General features: G+C 44.4%; 1 protein-coding gene across 2 annotated transcripts in view; it reads right to left on the bottom strand.

The window, feature by feature from the left end:
- LRRC2 (leucine rich repeat containing 2) overlaps positions 1 to 14,776 on the bottom strand; it is a 218,740-nt gene extending 203,964 nt beyond the window's left edge. For both annotated transcript variants that reach the window (XM_033928498.1, XM_033928489.1), the window contains exon 1: positions 14,662 to 14,776. The gene's annotated coding sequence lies outside the window, so the exon portion shown is untranslated. The remainder of the gene's footprint in view (positions 1 to 14,661) is intronic.
- Between the last annotated feature and the right edge of the window lie 918 nt (positions 14,777 to 15,694).

Raw genomic sequence — 15,694 nt, 5'->3', positions numbered from 1 at the left:
ATTTAATTGGAAGAATTGGAGTAGATTAAACCTTAATTTCTGGTGGAACTCTTTGTGTCATATATATAAGATGGAAAAAATATTAGCCATACAAAGAGGACATTTTAATAAATTCAAGGATGTTTGGGGACCATTAACAGATTATTGTAACGAGTAATAACATTTTTCCCTTAATTATACAAGTGCAAGTGAAAAGGAGAGGGTGGGGGGGTGGGAGGATTTCTGTTCTTATATTAATTGTTTGGATTAGTAGAAAAGAATATAGTATATGATATATGTGATTATATATGATATGGTAACGTGGAAAGGGGGGATAATTTTTATTAATTTAAGATGATTGTAACAGAAATTCAAGTGATGATTGTAAGTTTAAATGTAATTTCCGTTACACTTGTTGTAAGTTGTAAAAATGAATAAAGAATTTTTTTTAAATTTTTTTTTAACTGCAAGGTAATGCTTTTCGGGATCCGGAAGGTTCGCCCCCCACATTTCACCCCCAGCAATTCGCCCCTCACATTTCGCCCCCCACATTTCGCCCCCAGACACATTTCGCCCCCACACATTTCGCCCCCGCACATTTCGCCCCCCGGATGTTTCGCCCCCACACATTTCGCCCCCGCACATTTCGCCCCTGAGTGTCAGACTATTCCTCTCGCAGGCGATTTCTTTGCCGACACGACGGCGCTCTCGATGAGGAAGAGGACGGTGGGGGCGGCCCGCCCGGAACTTGCGTGCGGGTCCGCCCGCCTTAGAGCGCTGCGCCTTCTTGCCGATCGGCTTTCTGCCCTCGGCGTTTTTTAAACTTGTTGCCGGCTCTCCCCGCGTGGAGCTGGTGCAGGAGGGGGGGTGCGGCTTGCAAGGAGTCGGGGCGTCGGCCGCGCCGGCTTTCAGGGCCGCCGACTCCCTCCTCCCTGGCCGCAGGTTGCTTTGCCGTTCGGGGTCGGCTAATCGTTGGGGGGGGCGGCACCTCTGCCCAGGCCGCGGGCCGCGTGTGAGCCAGCGGCTCGCGGCACCGAACAACTCTCTTCCTGGCAACTATATGAGCGGGGCGGGTCGCCCCACACGTGCGGGCTGGTCCGCCTGCCCGGGAGCGTCGGATCGGATTCCTGCCCTTAGCCGGTAGTCTTCCCTCCTCTCATACCGCGGGCCGCGTTGGAGCCAGCGGCCCGCGGCGCAAAAACGCACCGTACCGGCGCTCCCCTCCTCCCGGCCGGGCCGCTTGGGGGCTCCTTCTCCCCCTCCGGCACCAATGGCCGACCGCACCAGACCGGCGCTTCCTTCCTCCCAGGCCGCGAGCCACGTAGGAGCCAGCGGCCCGCGGCAAAAAACGCATTAGACCGGCGCTCCCTTCCTCCCAGGCCGCGAGCCGCGTTAGGGCCAGCAGCTCGCGGCGCAGAACGCGCGTGCCGGCGCTCCCCCTGTAGCGGCTGGCGGCGCCGACCGCAGCGGACCGGCGCTCCCCTACTGCCGGGCCGCGGGCCGCGTTGGGGTTGTCTGCTCGCGGTGGCGTTCGGGGTCGGCTGGTCGTTGGGGGGGGGGCCGCGCCTCTGCGCGGGCCGCGTTTGGGCTGGCGGCTCGCGGCGCCGAGCGACTCTCTTCGCGCTGGGGGGCGGCGCCGGCGTTCGGGGGCGCATCAGCATACTCCCTGACTCCTTAAAAAAAAAAAACCGCTACAAATTCAAAGTGCACAGCTGGCGGCCCTGCAGCTCCGGACTTCCCCACACCTGCTCTCCCCCCCCCCCCCCGATCACTATTATTTTAAATGTTATGGCAGCCACGGTGCTGCATCCATCGGAGGAGACTTCTAACCTCGGCCTGCCCCGGAACTCTTCCTGCAACAGCAACTTCATGGCCGAGGTTAGAAGTCTCCTCCGATGGATACAGCGCCGTGGCTGCCATAACATTTAAAATAATAGTGATCGGGGGGGGGGAGAGAGCAGGTGTGGGGAAGTCCGGAGCTGCAGGGCCGACATTAGAGGCAGTGAGAACAGCCAGCTGTGCACTTTGAATTTGTAGCCTGCCGTCGTGTCGGCAAAGAAATCGCCTGCGAGAGGAATAGTCTGACACTCAGGGGCGAAATGTGCGGGGGCGAAATGTGTGGGGGCGAAACATCCGGGGGGCGAAATGTGCGGGGGCGAAATGTGTGGGGGCGAAACATCCGGGGGGCGAAATGTGCGGGGGCGAAATGTGAGGGGCGAATTGCTGGGGGCGAAATGTGGGGGGCGAAACTTCCGTGAACCATGCTTTTCTAGTATAAAAAAAGGGAGATGTGGTCAGCACATGGAGAGGGGCAGTAGCAATAACATTAACACTTGCTACCTTGCTATATTATATAATAAGGAATTGGAAGAAATGGGATAGATTAAATGTACCATTCTGGTGGGAAACCCTAGGAGGCTCACAATAAATTTTTAAAAAAACATCCAAAAAGGAGCCTAAATCAGTACTTGGATGATCAGAAAGTCAGATTGTCCAAGTACCGATAATCAAAGCTGGTTTTAGACGTATCTAAAACCAGCTTAGACCTTTCCCCTGCCTCTAAATGCATAGAGCGAAAAGAGGTGTTTTTAGAGGAGGGGAAATGGCAGGAGGTGGCCTGACCTAGACTTAGTTGTACAGCAAGTATAACCAAAACCTTGAGCAGGTTGCCCAGTCAGAACTTATACGTTTTGACAGATCAATGGCCCTGGCAACCTGCCCACCCCCCACCGCAATGATCACGGCAGGAGAGATGCCTCATCTCCCCTGCCGTGATCGCAATTGCCCCACCCCCGAACTGTCGCAACCCATGGCAGGAAAGATGCCCAATCTCTCCTGCTGCGATCTACCCCCAACCCCTGAACCAATACCGGCATTCCCAATCTTCTCAGAGCTGCCAATTCCAGAAGGAAGATTTTTAGTTCAATCCTAGATTTTTGACATCTCAATAATGGTGCATGAGATCTGCAGCGCAGATTTCAGTGGGCAGAATCAGGACCTATATATGTCAAACTGCTTTGAGATGTAAACTCCAAACCCAGACTGGACAAAAAGAGGTGTATAATCGAAAGGGAAGTCTAAGTCCGTTTTCGTCTTAGTCACAAGTCGTACAAAGTGAAAAAACAGCCTAGGACACATTTTCGAAAAATATGTCCAAATTTTTTTGTTTCGAAAATCGTCTATACGTCCTGCCAATCTGATCATCAAAGTCGCTAAATCGTCCATCTTTATACCACATTTTCATCTAACTTTTCGTCCAAGTCAAAAATGTCTCGAACCAGCCCTGTTGGTTGTGGGAGGGGTCTGCAAAGTGATGGACTGAACACCCAGAAATGGCACATAAATATTGTGGACCTTACAGGGCACGCTGTGAACTTCACAAAAAGGGTGCCATGTCTTCTCCTCCCTACAGCTTATAGGTCATGGTGAGCCCCCCAAACAACCTCCAAAATCCCCTAGACCCGCTTATCTACCACCCTAATAGCCCTTATGGCTGCAGGAGCAACTTATATGCCAGTAAAAAAGGGTTTTGGGGGTATATAGGGAAGTGCACATGTCTTAGTATCAATGCAGTGATTACAGGGGCTTATGGGCATGGGACCTGCTCTCCATGAGTCCCTACCCACCCTCAAGACAGCTTAAGCCACCTCTGTGCTGGACGACTAGGCTTTCCTATGCCAGGCTGCCATGTGATGATGGTCTGGAGGCTGAATTTTAAAGATCTGAATAATATTTTTATGGGGGTAGGGGGGTCAGTGATCACTGGGGTAGTGTGTGGGGGTCTGTTTTATGTATTTGCAGTGCTTATCTGTTGATTTTAGGTGTTTTTTTGTGACTTAGACCATGTTGTACAACATAGTCTAAGTCACAACATCCAAGTTCCGTCGATCCTGGGCTGTATAAGTTTCGGTTATGCATGCTGTACGACTAAGTCTAAGACGGCCCAAGGCACGCCCAACTCCCGCTCTCGACACTCCTCCTGAAATGCCCCACTTAGCTTTGATTGTTCAAGTGCCGACTTAGCCCGTTTTTGGACGTTTTTCTCTTTCGATTATGAGCCCCAAAGTCTTCCTTCTTGACCTGGATAACTTGGCCACTCTGCTTTCTACACCCTTTACCCACCCCTTTCCTGATATTAACATAAAAATCTGTACTAAGGTTAATATTAGGGTTTCCAGATTTGTTCAAGAAAAAAAAAGAGGACATGTGGCTCCGCCCTGTTCCGCCCCAGCTCCTTCCCCCCATACACACACACACAGAAACCTTATCTTTTCTTCCCTGAGTATGGGACACATCTGGAAGGCTTCCAAGCATGTGCAGATGCAATGTGATGATGTCACACACATGCATGCAAACTGGACATGTCCGGGTTTCCCCAGACATCTGGTAACTCTAGTTAATATGGGATTTAACGCATAATTGTGGTATTTATTATGCATGTATAATTTTTAATGAGTGTTAATGAGTTAGCATACATTAAAAACTACATTAAAACCTACTGCACTTAAGTCTTGGTCTTGGGATAAACAAGGATTTGGACAGCAAACATTTAACAAAGATGCCTTTGACTTATGATCGTCATTTTAAGGATGCTGCCCTTGCTTTTTACCGGCACTAATGCTGGCCTCAAGTCTCCCTGCCCTTTCGTTCTTCCCTCCCCTTCTTTACTATCCAAATATCGTAATTCTTCCCCTTTCTTTTTGTTCCTGTTTAGTCCACGACTTGTGTTTGTCTATTTTTATAACTTTATGTATCTCCTGTTGTTTTAAATATGTAAACCGCCTTGAAACCTGATTTGGCGGGATATCAAATTTTTTTAAAAAGTAATTTAATTCACAATTGGTCACACCTATCTTTGCTATTCTTACCACTTACATTAGGCTTAGTGAAGTTAATATGGGCTGTCGTCTGATATGTTTTGTTTTATTCTGTATGTTTTGACCGAATTGTCTGACTTGACTACTCATTGACAAAGTCTGTTTTGTATAATATGTATTTTATTCAATTTGTATAATAAAAATATTGAACTTAAATTTTTTTTAAACCGTGTAACCTTAATGCCAATGGAGAAGCAGTACTGATGGTCAAGCACACAATTGACCTTTTTTTCTGAAAGTGTCCAATTTGGGGCCTACAGGTAAAATCTGAAAATTATGTATTATTGCTAACATTTACCCTGTAACTATATTAAATGTAGACCTGAACACCTTTTTCTGAGTGGTATATATATCATCTGGGCATCTAGCTCCAATGATGTATTACATAGCTTTACAGATACAGTGACAGCTTGGGTTATGATTTATTAGCTTGACAGATAATGAGAACCTGCCCTCTCAGTCTCCAATTCACTAAACACATTGCAATCAAAGTGAGACTCTTGGATCATATATAATATCAGTGATAATAATAGTAGTGATGTTCTTATTTATTGCATTGTCCCTAAAATGTTTTATGGATACAAATGCAAAACTACCTTCTATCATCACAGATGAACAAGAGCTCTGTGCCATAGGACCTATCCCGGTGGGAACTCCTCATTCCTAGTGTTTCATATTCATTGACAGAGTTGCTCCCCGAACCAATATCCATGATGTTAGCATCGAAACACCATTCATAATTATCATAAAAGCTGCAACTACCTTCTGCATGTTTGATAAACATAAATTATTGTGGTGAATACAGACATTAATGCCTACAAGACAACAACCTACCAAAAAGGAAGTGTGTTTGCACTGCTCCTTTTTAACATCTACTTGAAAGATCAATAAATTCACTCAAATATATACAGCTTTATTTAGTGATTCAAGCAAGAGATTTCACCCGGACGAAACAAATAATGACAGGATGACTGGTAATCATCTTCAAGCCAGTCCACCTGTCCAGCTGTGGAAATAAAAAAATAACTACAAAAGCAATTCTATATCTAGGCACCTGAAGAACGTGCCCTTTACATGCGTGCATGCAGATAAAAGTAGCATTTACCCTCATTAGCCCTCTAAGATCTAGACATAAAGGACATACGTAAGTACTATGGGGCTCATAATCGAAAGAGAAAAACATCCAAAAACCAGCCTAAGTTGGCACTTGGACGAACATTTCTCAAAAATGTCCAAGCGCCGAAAATAAAAACGGATTTTGGACGTATTTCTAAACGACCTAGGCCTTCATAGTGCCGCTCAATGTCCAAATCTAAACGGGGCGTTTTGGGAGGTGTGTCGAGGGCAGGAGTTGGGCGGGACGTGGGCTGGCTTAGACTTTTCGTACAGCATATATAACCAAAAGTTATACAGCCCAGGATCGACGGAACTTGGACGTTGTGACTTAAAACATGGTCTAAGTCACAAAAACCCACCTAAAGTCACCAGATAAACACTGCAAACACATAACACAGACCCACACACACTACCAACCCCCCCCCCCCACCACCCCCATAAAAATGTTATTCACAACTTTAAATTTCAGCCTCCAGACCATCATCACCTGGCCACCTGGCATAGGAAAGCCTAGTCGTCCAGCCCATAAGCCCCTGTAATCACTGCATTGATACTTAAACATGTGCACTGTCCTACAAAACCCCCCAAACCCTTTTTTACTGGCTTATAATTGGCTCCTGCAGCCATAAGGGCTATTGGGATGGTAGATAAATGGGTCTAGGGGATTCTGGAGGTGGTTTGGGGAGCTCACCGTCACCTATAAGGGAGCTGTAGTGAGGAGAAGCCATGGCACCCTTTTTGTGAAGTTCACAGCAGTGCCCTGTAAGGTACCCCACTATTTAGGTGGTATGTCTGGGTGTGCAGTCCATCACTTTGCAGACCCCCTCCCACGTCCAACAGGGCTTGTTCTAGGCATTTTGGACTTGGACGGAAAGTTGGAAGGAAATGTGGTATAAAGATGAACGATTTAGCGGCTTGGACGATCAGATCGGCAGGACATATAATTAAACGATTTTCGAAAATAAAAAAATGTTGGACGTATCTTTCGAAAATGTGTCTTAGGCTCTTTTTAACTTTGGACGACTTGCAAGATGGACGTAAACGGACTTAGACGTCCCTTTCGATTATGCCCCTCTATATGTGTAACTGCATGGGGCGGAGCAATAGCAGGACATGGATCCCAGAATTATTCACATAACTTACAAAATACTATAAGTTATGTGTTTATGTAGCTCAGTATATTGCAAACTGTGTGCCACAAGATGATGGCGAGAAGGAGAGGCACCAGCGCTGGCTGACTGCTTACAGGACATGCCTCTTGCGGCGAGAGGCACATCCTATAGGCAGTCATCCAGCACCAGCCTCTCCTCGTCCAGTGCCCCCCACCGGCATAGTAATAGCAGGTTCTGTGCATGCGTGGACATCGATGTGATGACAAACACCTGCATGTGACATCATCCCATCGACATCCATACATTTCCAGATGCCCTCCAGTTATGGCACTGAGTTTAGTGTGCCACGGCTTCAAAAAGTTTGCGGGACACTGATATAGCTATAGTTGCACCAGGTCTGTGGCAAGGGTATTTGCAGCTATGTTAAAGCTAGACGTGCCGATACCAAGTTTCACTAGCAACATCTAGGTATCCAGGTGCTACAGAATACACTCGAAAACCAAAGAGGATTGACCCCAAAGTATCCACAGAGAAGAAAATCCATAAGAAACTAAAAGAAACTCTGTGGAATGACGATGTTCCTTAAATGGACTTTATTTGAAAAATGTCAAAGTTCTAAAAGTACAATAAATCTTCCACATAAAAGTAAGATAATCCACATGAAAACCTTAAAGGACCTAGTCCACTAGGGACGCAGGACCCAACATGGTCCGCATTTCGACAAAGAGTCTTCTTCAGGGGACCCTGAGGGTCCTATAATGGTGAATACGTGGAGATGCCCAACCTGATTCAATTTAATTTTTTTTTTTTTCTTCTTAGCTATTTCTGGGCAAGAATCCAAAGCTCTGTCCGGTACTGTGCTTGGGTTCCAACTACTGAAGTCTCTGTCAAAGCTCACTCCAGCCCATCTACACCCTCCCAGCCACTGAAACCCTCCCCATCCCATCCTCAATCAAAAGGCCATATACAGACACATACCATGCAAGTCTGCCCAGTACTGGCCTTAGTTCTTTAATATTTACTATTATTTTCTGATTCTAGATCCTCTGTGTACATCCCATGCTTCTTTAAACTCCGTCACCATTTTCCTCTCTACCACCTCTCTCGGGAGTGCATTCCAGGCATCCACCACCCTCTCCGTACAGTAGAATTTCCTAACATTGTTCTTGAATCTACCACCCCTCAACCTCAAATTATGTCCTCTGGTTTTACCATTTTCCTTTCTCTGGAAAAGATTTTGTTCTATGTTAATACCTTTCAAGTATTTGAACATCTGAATCATATCTCCCCTGTCCCTCCTTTCTTCTAGGGTATACATATCCGTGGCTTCCAGTCTCTTCTCATATGTCTTCTGGCGCAAACCTCCTATCGTTTTTGTCGCCCTCCTCTGGACCGCTTCAAGTCTTCTTACATCCTTTGCCAGAATCGGTCTCCAAAACTGAACAAAATACTCCAAGTGGGGCCTCACCAACGACCCGTACAGGGGCATCAACACCTTCTTCCTTCTACTGGCTACGTCTCTCTTTATACAGCCCAGCATCCTTCTGGCAGCAGCCACTGCCTTGTCACACTGTTTTTTCACCTTTAAATCTTCGGACACTATCACCCTAAGGTCCTTCTCCCTGTCCGTGCATATCAGCCTCTCACCTCCCAATATATACAGTTCCTTCCGATTATTAATCCCCAAATGCATTACTCTGCATTTCTTTACATTGAATTTTAGTTGCCAGATATTAGGGAAAGGTTTGATGTTTGAGCCACTAGTTCAAACAAAGCAACAAAAAGTCCACCAGGACAAGGAACCCACAGGTATAAACAACACAGAAAAAAGTATGAATGGACAATGAGCACTCCACCGAAAATCACTGATGTAAAACAAACTTGTTCAGGGATTTTAGGGGCTTCTCTGCAAGGGCAATCTTTTAACATTGAACAAAGAGGCTCACCCTGGATTTATAGTTTAGTGCCTGCTGTGGATGCTGTGTGGGGGAGAGGAGCATATTAGGGCTTCACATTGATTAATCATGATCAATCACAATTAAAAATTTTAATCACATAAAACATCCTCCTCTCACATTTCCTTCTATCCTCTTCCAGTGGCTCGGCGCTAGCAGCAGCGGAGCAGAGCACAGCTCCACCCCTCCCCTGATCCAGCAGGGGAGTCTCTTCAAGAAGGAGACGCACCAACAGCGCACGGCCATTCGGCGCGTCGGCGAAGGCGCACGGCAAAGGCGCGTGTGCCTTAGTGAGCGCCTTTGTGAAGCGACTGCCGGGAAGCCGACCGACCCTGATGCAGTCCAGACATCTTCTTCAATTGTTTACACCTCTCTGGAAAATCTGCTGAAACCCGCAATCCTGCCTCCTAATTTGGAAGATTCGCCTCCAAACCGGATGCTCTCTCCACTGACCCACTGACAAAACTGATAAGTATTTGCATGCTCCTCTATTCTGCATGTCTCTCTAACTCTCTGAATAGTTGATAAGTACTTGTATGATTAGTTAACTTTAAGTACTTGCATGATTGGCTAACTCCACAAGCTTAGCTACTATACCAACCCTGCAATGAAGAGGTGAGCGTGCAAGCCCCACTCCGCCCCTCCCCGAAACAAGGAAAACTGCAAGGAGCCTGGCCATGCGCCTACAAAGTGACGCTGCGAAGAAATACAGCAGAGAGCACATAATCACTAGCAGCCAACTCATAATCACCAGCAGCCAACTCTCCAACCCGCAGCCAACTCTCCAACCTGCACACTGCCCTAAAGTGAGCAATACAACAGTTCCAATCCAATAGAACGAGTGGTAAGGAACCTCCTCTCACACATACGATCCAACCCAACAAGAACAAAAAGCAAAGAACCACCTCTTATACAGTCGCCACCCACATAATAGCAATGGCAACCAGCACAGCTAGGCCCACACTGGTCCTACTACTGCTCTCCCTGCTCCTAACTAACTGGAAAATAGCAGGTTACCACATATCTCCTATTCCAACAATGACAGCAGCTTACAGACAAATCCAACCACCCAGGAAACCTCTCTCCCCCCCCCCAGAAATCTGATATCCTGCCCATCGGCTACCCACGAAAGCATTCCCCCCACCTGGGGAAAAAGGCCACCTCCAAAACCCAAGACAACAACTCAAAAACCTTGGACACTTCCTAGAAACCTCCTCCATCCAAAGATTATCACCACTCATACAAAATTCACCTCATTAGCCTGTGCATACATGAACATAAGATCAATTAGCCCAAAGGCAGACCTAATCAAGGACTGGATAACTAAAGAACTAGGTTGCCTCTTCCTAGCCGAAACCTGGCTAACCTCCGACTCAGACCCACGCATAACCAAATTCTGCCCCAAAGGATACAAACTAGAACTAGTCTGTCGACAAAACAAGCGAGTGCGAGGACTGGCTATACTAGTAAAAAACAACCTCAACCTAAAAGTCCTGGATAAATGCTCCTCCCCCCACCTGGACCTTCTAGCCTGCCAACTATCCGATCACACACTCACAGGTACCTTGACCTGCCTTCTTTGCTACATTACACCAGGCAAATGGAACACCTCCAAACACGAACTCGAAGATTTCATCTTCCAGAACTCGCTAAACTCAACTCATAACTTACTCCTTGGAGACATTAATCTACACCTAGAAGACCACACCTCAAAACAAGTCAAAGATCTACTCTCATACCTCAATGCACTATCCTACCAAATCCTTAACCCCCAACCCACGCATGAAAAAGGCCACCAACTGGATATTGCAGCATACACAACCCAAAACTCCCACACACCAGATATCCACATCTCCAATGGAACCTGGCATTCGTCCCTCTGGTAAGATCACTACAAATACACTTTCAACATCAATTGGGCACAAAGTAACAACAAATCCGAACCCCAAAAAACCTCCTTCATAACTCGCCAAAAAATTGAATCAACCACATTCTGGGACAAAATAGACCCCGCAATAGGCTCCATAGATCCCAAGGAATTTATATGCCACTGGCGCACCTTAAGCGAAACAACACTGAATGATCTAGCCCCATTAAAACCCAAAAACAGAATTTGAAGGCCATCCGACAAATGGTTCGACAACGAACTTCTACAACTAAAAAGGCACTGTAGACAACTTGAAAGAGCCTGGAAAAAGCAGAACCATGAACAAACCAAAGTCGAGTGGAGAAAAATAATCAAACAGTACAAGATCAAACTTAATGAAAAACGGAAAGCCTACCACTTCAAACTAGTTGGCACCGAAGCCCCAGACACTAAAATGATCTTCAAACTAGTAAAAAACCTCACTGACACCAAGCCTCTCTTAGCTACTCAAGGAAACCACCCACCAACAGCCTCCCAGCTAGCTGACCACTACAAAAGCAAGATCACCACAATCAGATCCACCTTCAATAACTCATCAGCCTACCTTGACGAGATTATAACAAAATCTACATCAGAAGAACCCATAGCAGCCGATAGGATCTGAACCTTCTTCCCTCTAGTTCAATAGTCTGATATGGACCGTCTATACAAAAAATACAGCAAAGCATCATGTGACTTGAACAACTGTCCCTCATACCTCCTAACAAAAGCTACCCCTAAATTCAGAGCCAACCTCATGCAATGGATTCAATTCACACTCACGGAAGGTCAATTCCCACTTGAACTAGGTGAGATTATAATCACCCCTCTACTGAAAGATCTCAAAGGCCCAATAGATACCCCCTCTAACTACAGACCCATCGCCTCAATCCCACCAAACGCTAAACTAATAGAAGGACTAATAGCACAATACCTCACCAACTACCTAGAAGACCATAACATACTTCACCCCTCTCAATCAGGATTCGGATCCAGCTATAGTACAGAGACATTATTAGCAACGCTATTAGACACAGCCAGACAGCACCTTAGTAAAGGAGGAAGAATGTTGCTAATTCAACTCGATCTCTCAGTGGCATTCGACCTGGTAGACCACACCATACTACTTCAGATACTAGATGCCATAGGGATCTCAGGAGCAGTATACAACTAGTTCCAAGGATTCTTAAAATCAAGAACCTACAGAGTCAAGTCAAATGACCAAAAATGACCCACAGGGATCACCACTTTTGCCTATGCTCTTCAACCTCTTCATATCCTCCCTTGGCTTCACTCTAGATACCTTAAATGCAACATCTTTCAGCTACACAGATGATATAATCATACTCCTCTCCTTCGACACCCAAGACCCCACCTCTTTAGGCAACCTAAAAACAACACTGGAAGTAGTGGAAGAATGGATGCTAGAACACAAACTGAAACTGAACTCGGACAAAACAAAATTCCTACTACTCAAAAAAGACAAAACCCCATCCATAACAGAATTAGCAATAAACGTCACCAAATACCCCATACAGCCCTCTCTCAAAATCCTTGGAGTGTCGATAGATGCTGCACAATGCAGATACAAATCAACAAAACCACTCAAAAAGCATCCTTCGAAAAATAAGAAAATTCTTTGAAAAAGACCACTACAGGATCATAGTCCAATCCCTTGTCCTAGGTCTAGTGGACTATTGCAATATCCTCTACCTTCCATGCCCCACAAACCTGATAAACCAACTGCAGACCATTCAAAACACAGCCCTCAGGCTGATCTATTCACTCAGAAAATTTGACCATATCACTAATGCCTACCTTGACTCACACTGGCTACCAATACGAGCTCGAATCCAAATCAAATTTTATTTTCTACTATACAAAGCAATAAACAGATCTGCACCCACCTACCTCAACAACCATCTAAATTTCAACTGCACATCCAGAATAAGAAGAACCCAGATCCTATTCTCCTACCCACCGCTCAAGGGAACTCAGCGAAAGAAGATGTACGACGACCTCCTAGCGACGCAGATAGCAAAACTGGACCCCTATATCTCCAACTTGTTGTCAACTACAAGTGACTTTAAATCATTCCGAAAAGAAATCAAAACCCTACTATTCAAAAAAACTATACAACCTCCCCACCGACCCTAACAAGTAACCAACCCTAAACTCTTCTTCCCTACTAGTATTCCTCACTGCTCCTCCCTTCCCCAACCTCTGCCCTCTGCCTCCTCTATTTAACCTCCCCTAAACTGTAATCCCCCTGCATCTACTATGCAAGCGTCCCCTAAATTGTAATTCCCTGCATCTACTGTGTAAGCGTCCCCCAAATTGTAACTTCTTGGAAAAGCTCAGCTATCTTATATTATAACCCGCTTAGAACTGTAAGCATCCCCTAAATTGTAACTTCCTGGAAATGTCCAGCTATCTTATACTGTAATCCGCTTAGAACTGCAAGGTACAGGCAGAATATAAGTCACTATTGTAATGTAATGTAATGTAAATATAGACAGCAGAAGTAAATTCTCAGAACCGACATGTTTTAATTACTAAAATGAAAATAAATTGTTTCTTACCTTTGTTGCTCGGTGGTTTTATTTTTCTAATTATTTTGTTCCATCTTTCAAATTACCAGGCAACAAAAGGTAAGAGAAATGATTTATTTTCATTTTAGTAATTAAAACATGTCAGTTCTGAGAATTTATATTGCCACTGTATGAGTATAGAAGGAACTGTGAGGGGGATGCTTTATGCGATTAAAAATTATAATCACAATTAATTGCGATTAATCAATGTGCAGCCATGATAGCCATTTCAAATGATAAAAATTAAAAATGGTGGCTCCACCATCAACATGGAGTATGCAATGTTTCTGGCCATGTTAATGCACTCAGAAGTATCATTATATCTCTCAGCGATCCACAGTAACTTTTCCCATGCTATAATTATGCTTTTTTAGTGCTCGTTAAGTAAATAGACTTCTTTATCTTCTTCTGACACTATAATAATTTTGTTTCATCCCTACCTTGCAGTTTATCTGCCAGGTCATCCACTCTAGATTATAATTTTTTTTTTTTTTTGAGCTAAGGTGCTAAGCTGTTCCAAACAAGTACTTCAGTTAATTGAAAACCAAATGAAAATATATTTGTTGAAATAGAAATAATTGCACACATACTCATTAAACATATACCTATTATATTGATTCAATCAGGTAGAAAAAGTATGTTACATATGCATACACTTCTATCTCCCATTGAATGACCTCTAAAGTCTTCTATTCCACTCACATATTATGCTAAATGCAGTAATGGCCAAGCTTTTGTCACAATGTCTAGGCTCGATATAGTAACTCTTTTTTGCAACTCGAGCCTCACGCTTGACATATAATGAAGACTTATACTCCATCTTCCAAGCCAAAATTCATTTTCATATCAGGATATGTCTTTAGGGTGCAATAGCAGGAGTGATTTACAGTGACATACAAGAGGAAGCAAACAACTAGAGTGAAATGTGTTGTCGAATTTTAATCAAAATGCAATGTTGCCCTTCAATACAGAAACATGTCACTCTAATTAAACATGTGCTGGCTTGGTGGGCTTGTTCATGTACACTACATTAACACAGATTTACCCTAGCAGTTCATCAGTTCCTGTTCTCTGCCTTTTTTTTTTTTATAGAAATCTCAGTATATGAGAAAAGTTATCACTTACCAAATACTAATGAGAACCTATTGTCCAGAGTTCCCAGGTGCGGAGCACACTGCAATTAGCTCAGGGGTCTGAGGCTGTTTACAGCTGAAACACAGCTCAGACTGAGCCAGGGCTGTTTAAGCCTCACAGCGTGACTAGTCGTTCAGCTATACTAATAAGCTATATTTGTAGGATGATAACATGATAGGCGGCCTGTGAGCCAGGAATTGCTGTTTGATAAAACATCCACACTGTGTGCATTGGTCGGGTTTGAAAGACAGTAAATGTAATAGCTTCTTGCTTGCATTGAGGAAAACATGATAATACTAGCAGAACCTCTCACTTGAGTTTCTGCAAATGTTTATGTGCTTTTGTTAATGAACAGCAAATGTCTACACAAACATAGATATATATAGATATTTCTGAAATTTGATACATGGGATTTTTCAGCAGCGGCTTTCTCTGTCAGGAACAGGGTTTGTCACTGATCTAATGCTTGTTGGTCAAAGCAAGAAAGCCAACACCCAAGTCCTAAACGATAAAGGCAGGGAAGGGAGCCTGTGAGCCCCTTTCAAGGTTTCATGAAGAAACATTATGCATGTCAATAACCAACCTTCGTTCCAGGTGCCATAAAATTGATTATTTGCAGTCTGTATGGACTAAAATTCTCAAACGAGATTTAAAATCATTCACAAAAGCTGTCTGCTGTGATTGACTGAAAGACAATTCCAGTCACAGAGGGAATTTTTTTTTTCAATAACAACAGAAGATTAGCATTTTCTTTTATTTATTTTAACTAGTTAGATCCAGTGATTTATTCATTACACAAGAGTGCTAGTATTTATGCATACAAAGGGACCTATGGAATAAAAATAATGCAAAAAAAAATGTTCGTAGGAATATTAAAATGCCACTTAGAAAGTGATTGAAATAAGATTTGAAGGTTCATTTATATAGAATATTGAGATTGGACTTGAGATGTCCAGGCTGGGACATGTTCAGTACCAACACTATTTTACAACAGCTGTGTCAAATCTGTAAGGACCGCGGGAAT

Source organism: Geotrypetes seraphini, chromosome 1 (genome assembly GCF_902459505.1).
Source record: "Geotrypetes seraphini chromosome 1, aGeoSer1.1, whole genome shotgun sequence".
NCBI classification, from domain to species: domain Eukaryota; kingdom Metazoa; phylum Chordata; class Amphibia; order Gymnophiona; family Dermophiidae; genus Geotrypetes; species Geotrypetes seraphini.
The sequence above is the reverse complement of the archived record's forward strand: the minus strand, read 5'-3'. Positions and strand labels throughout refer to the sequence as shown.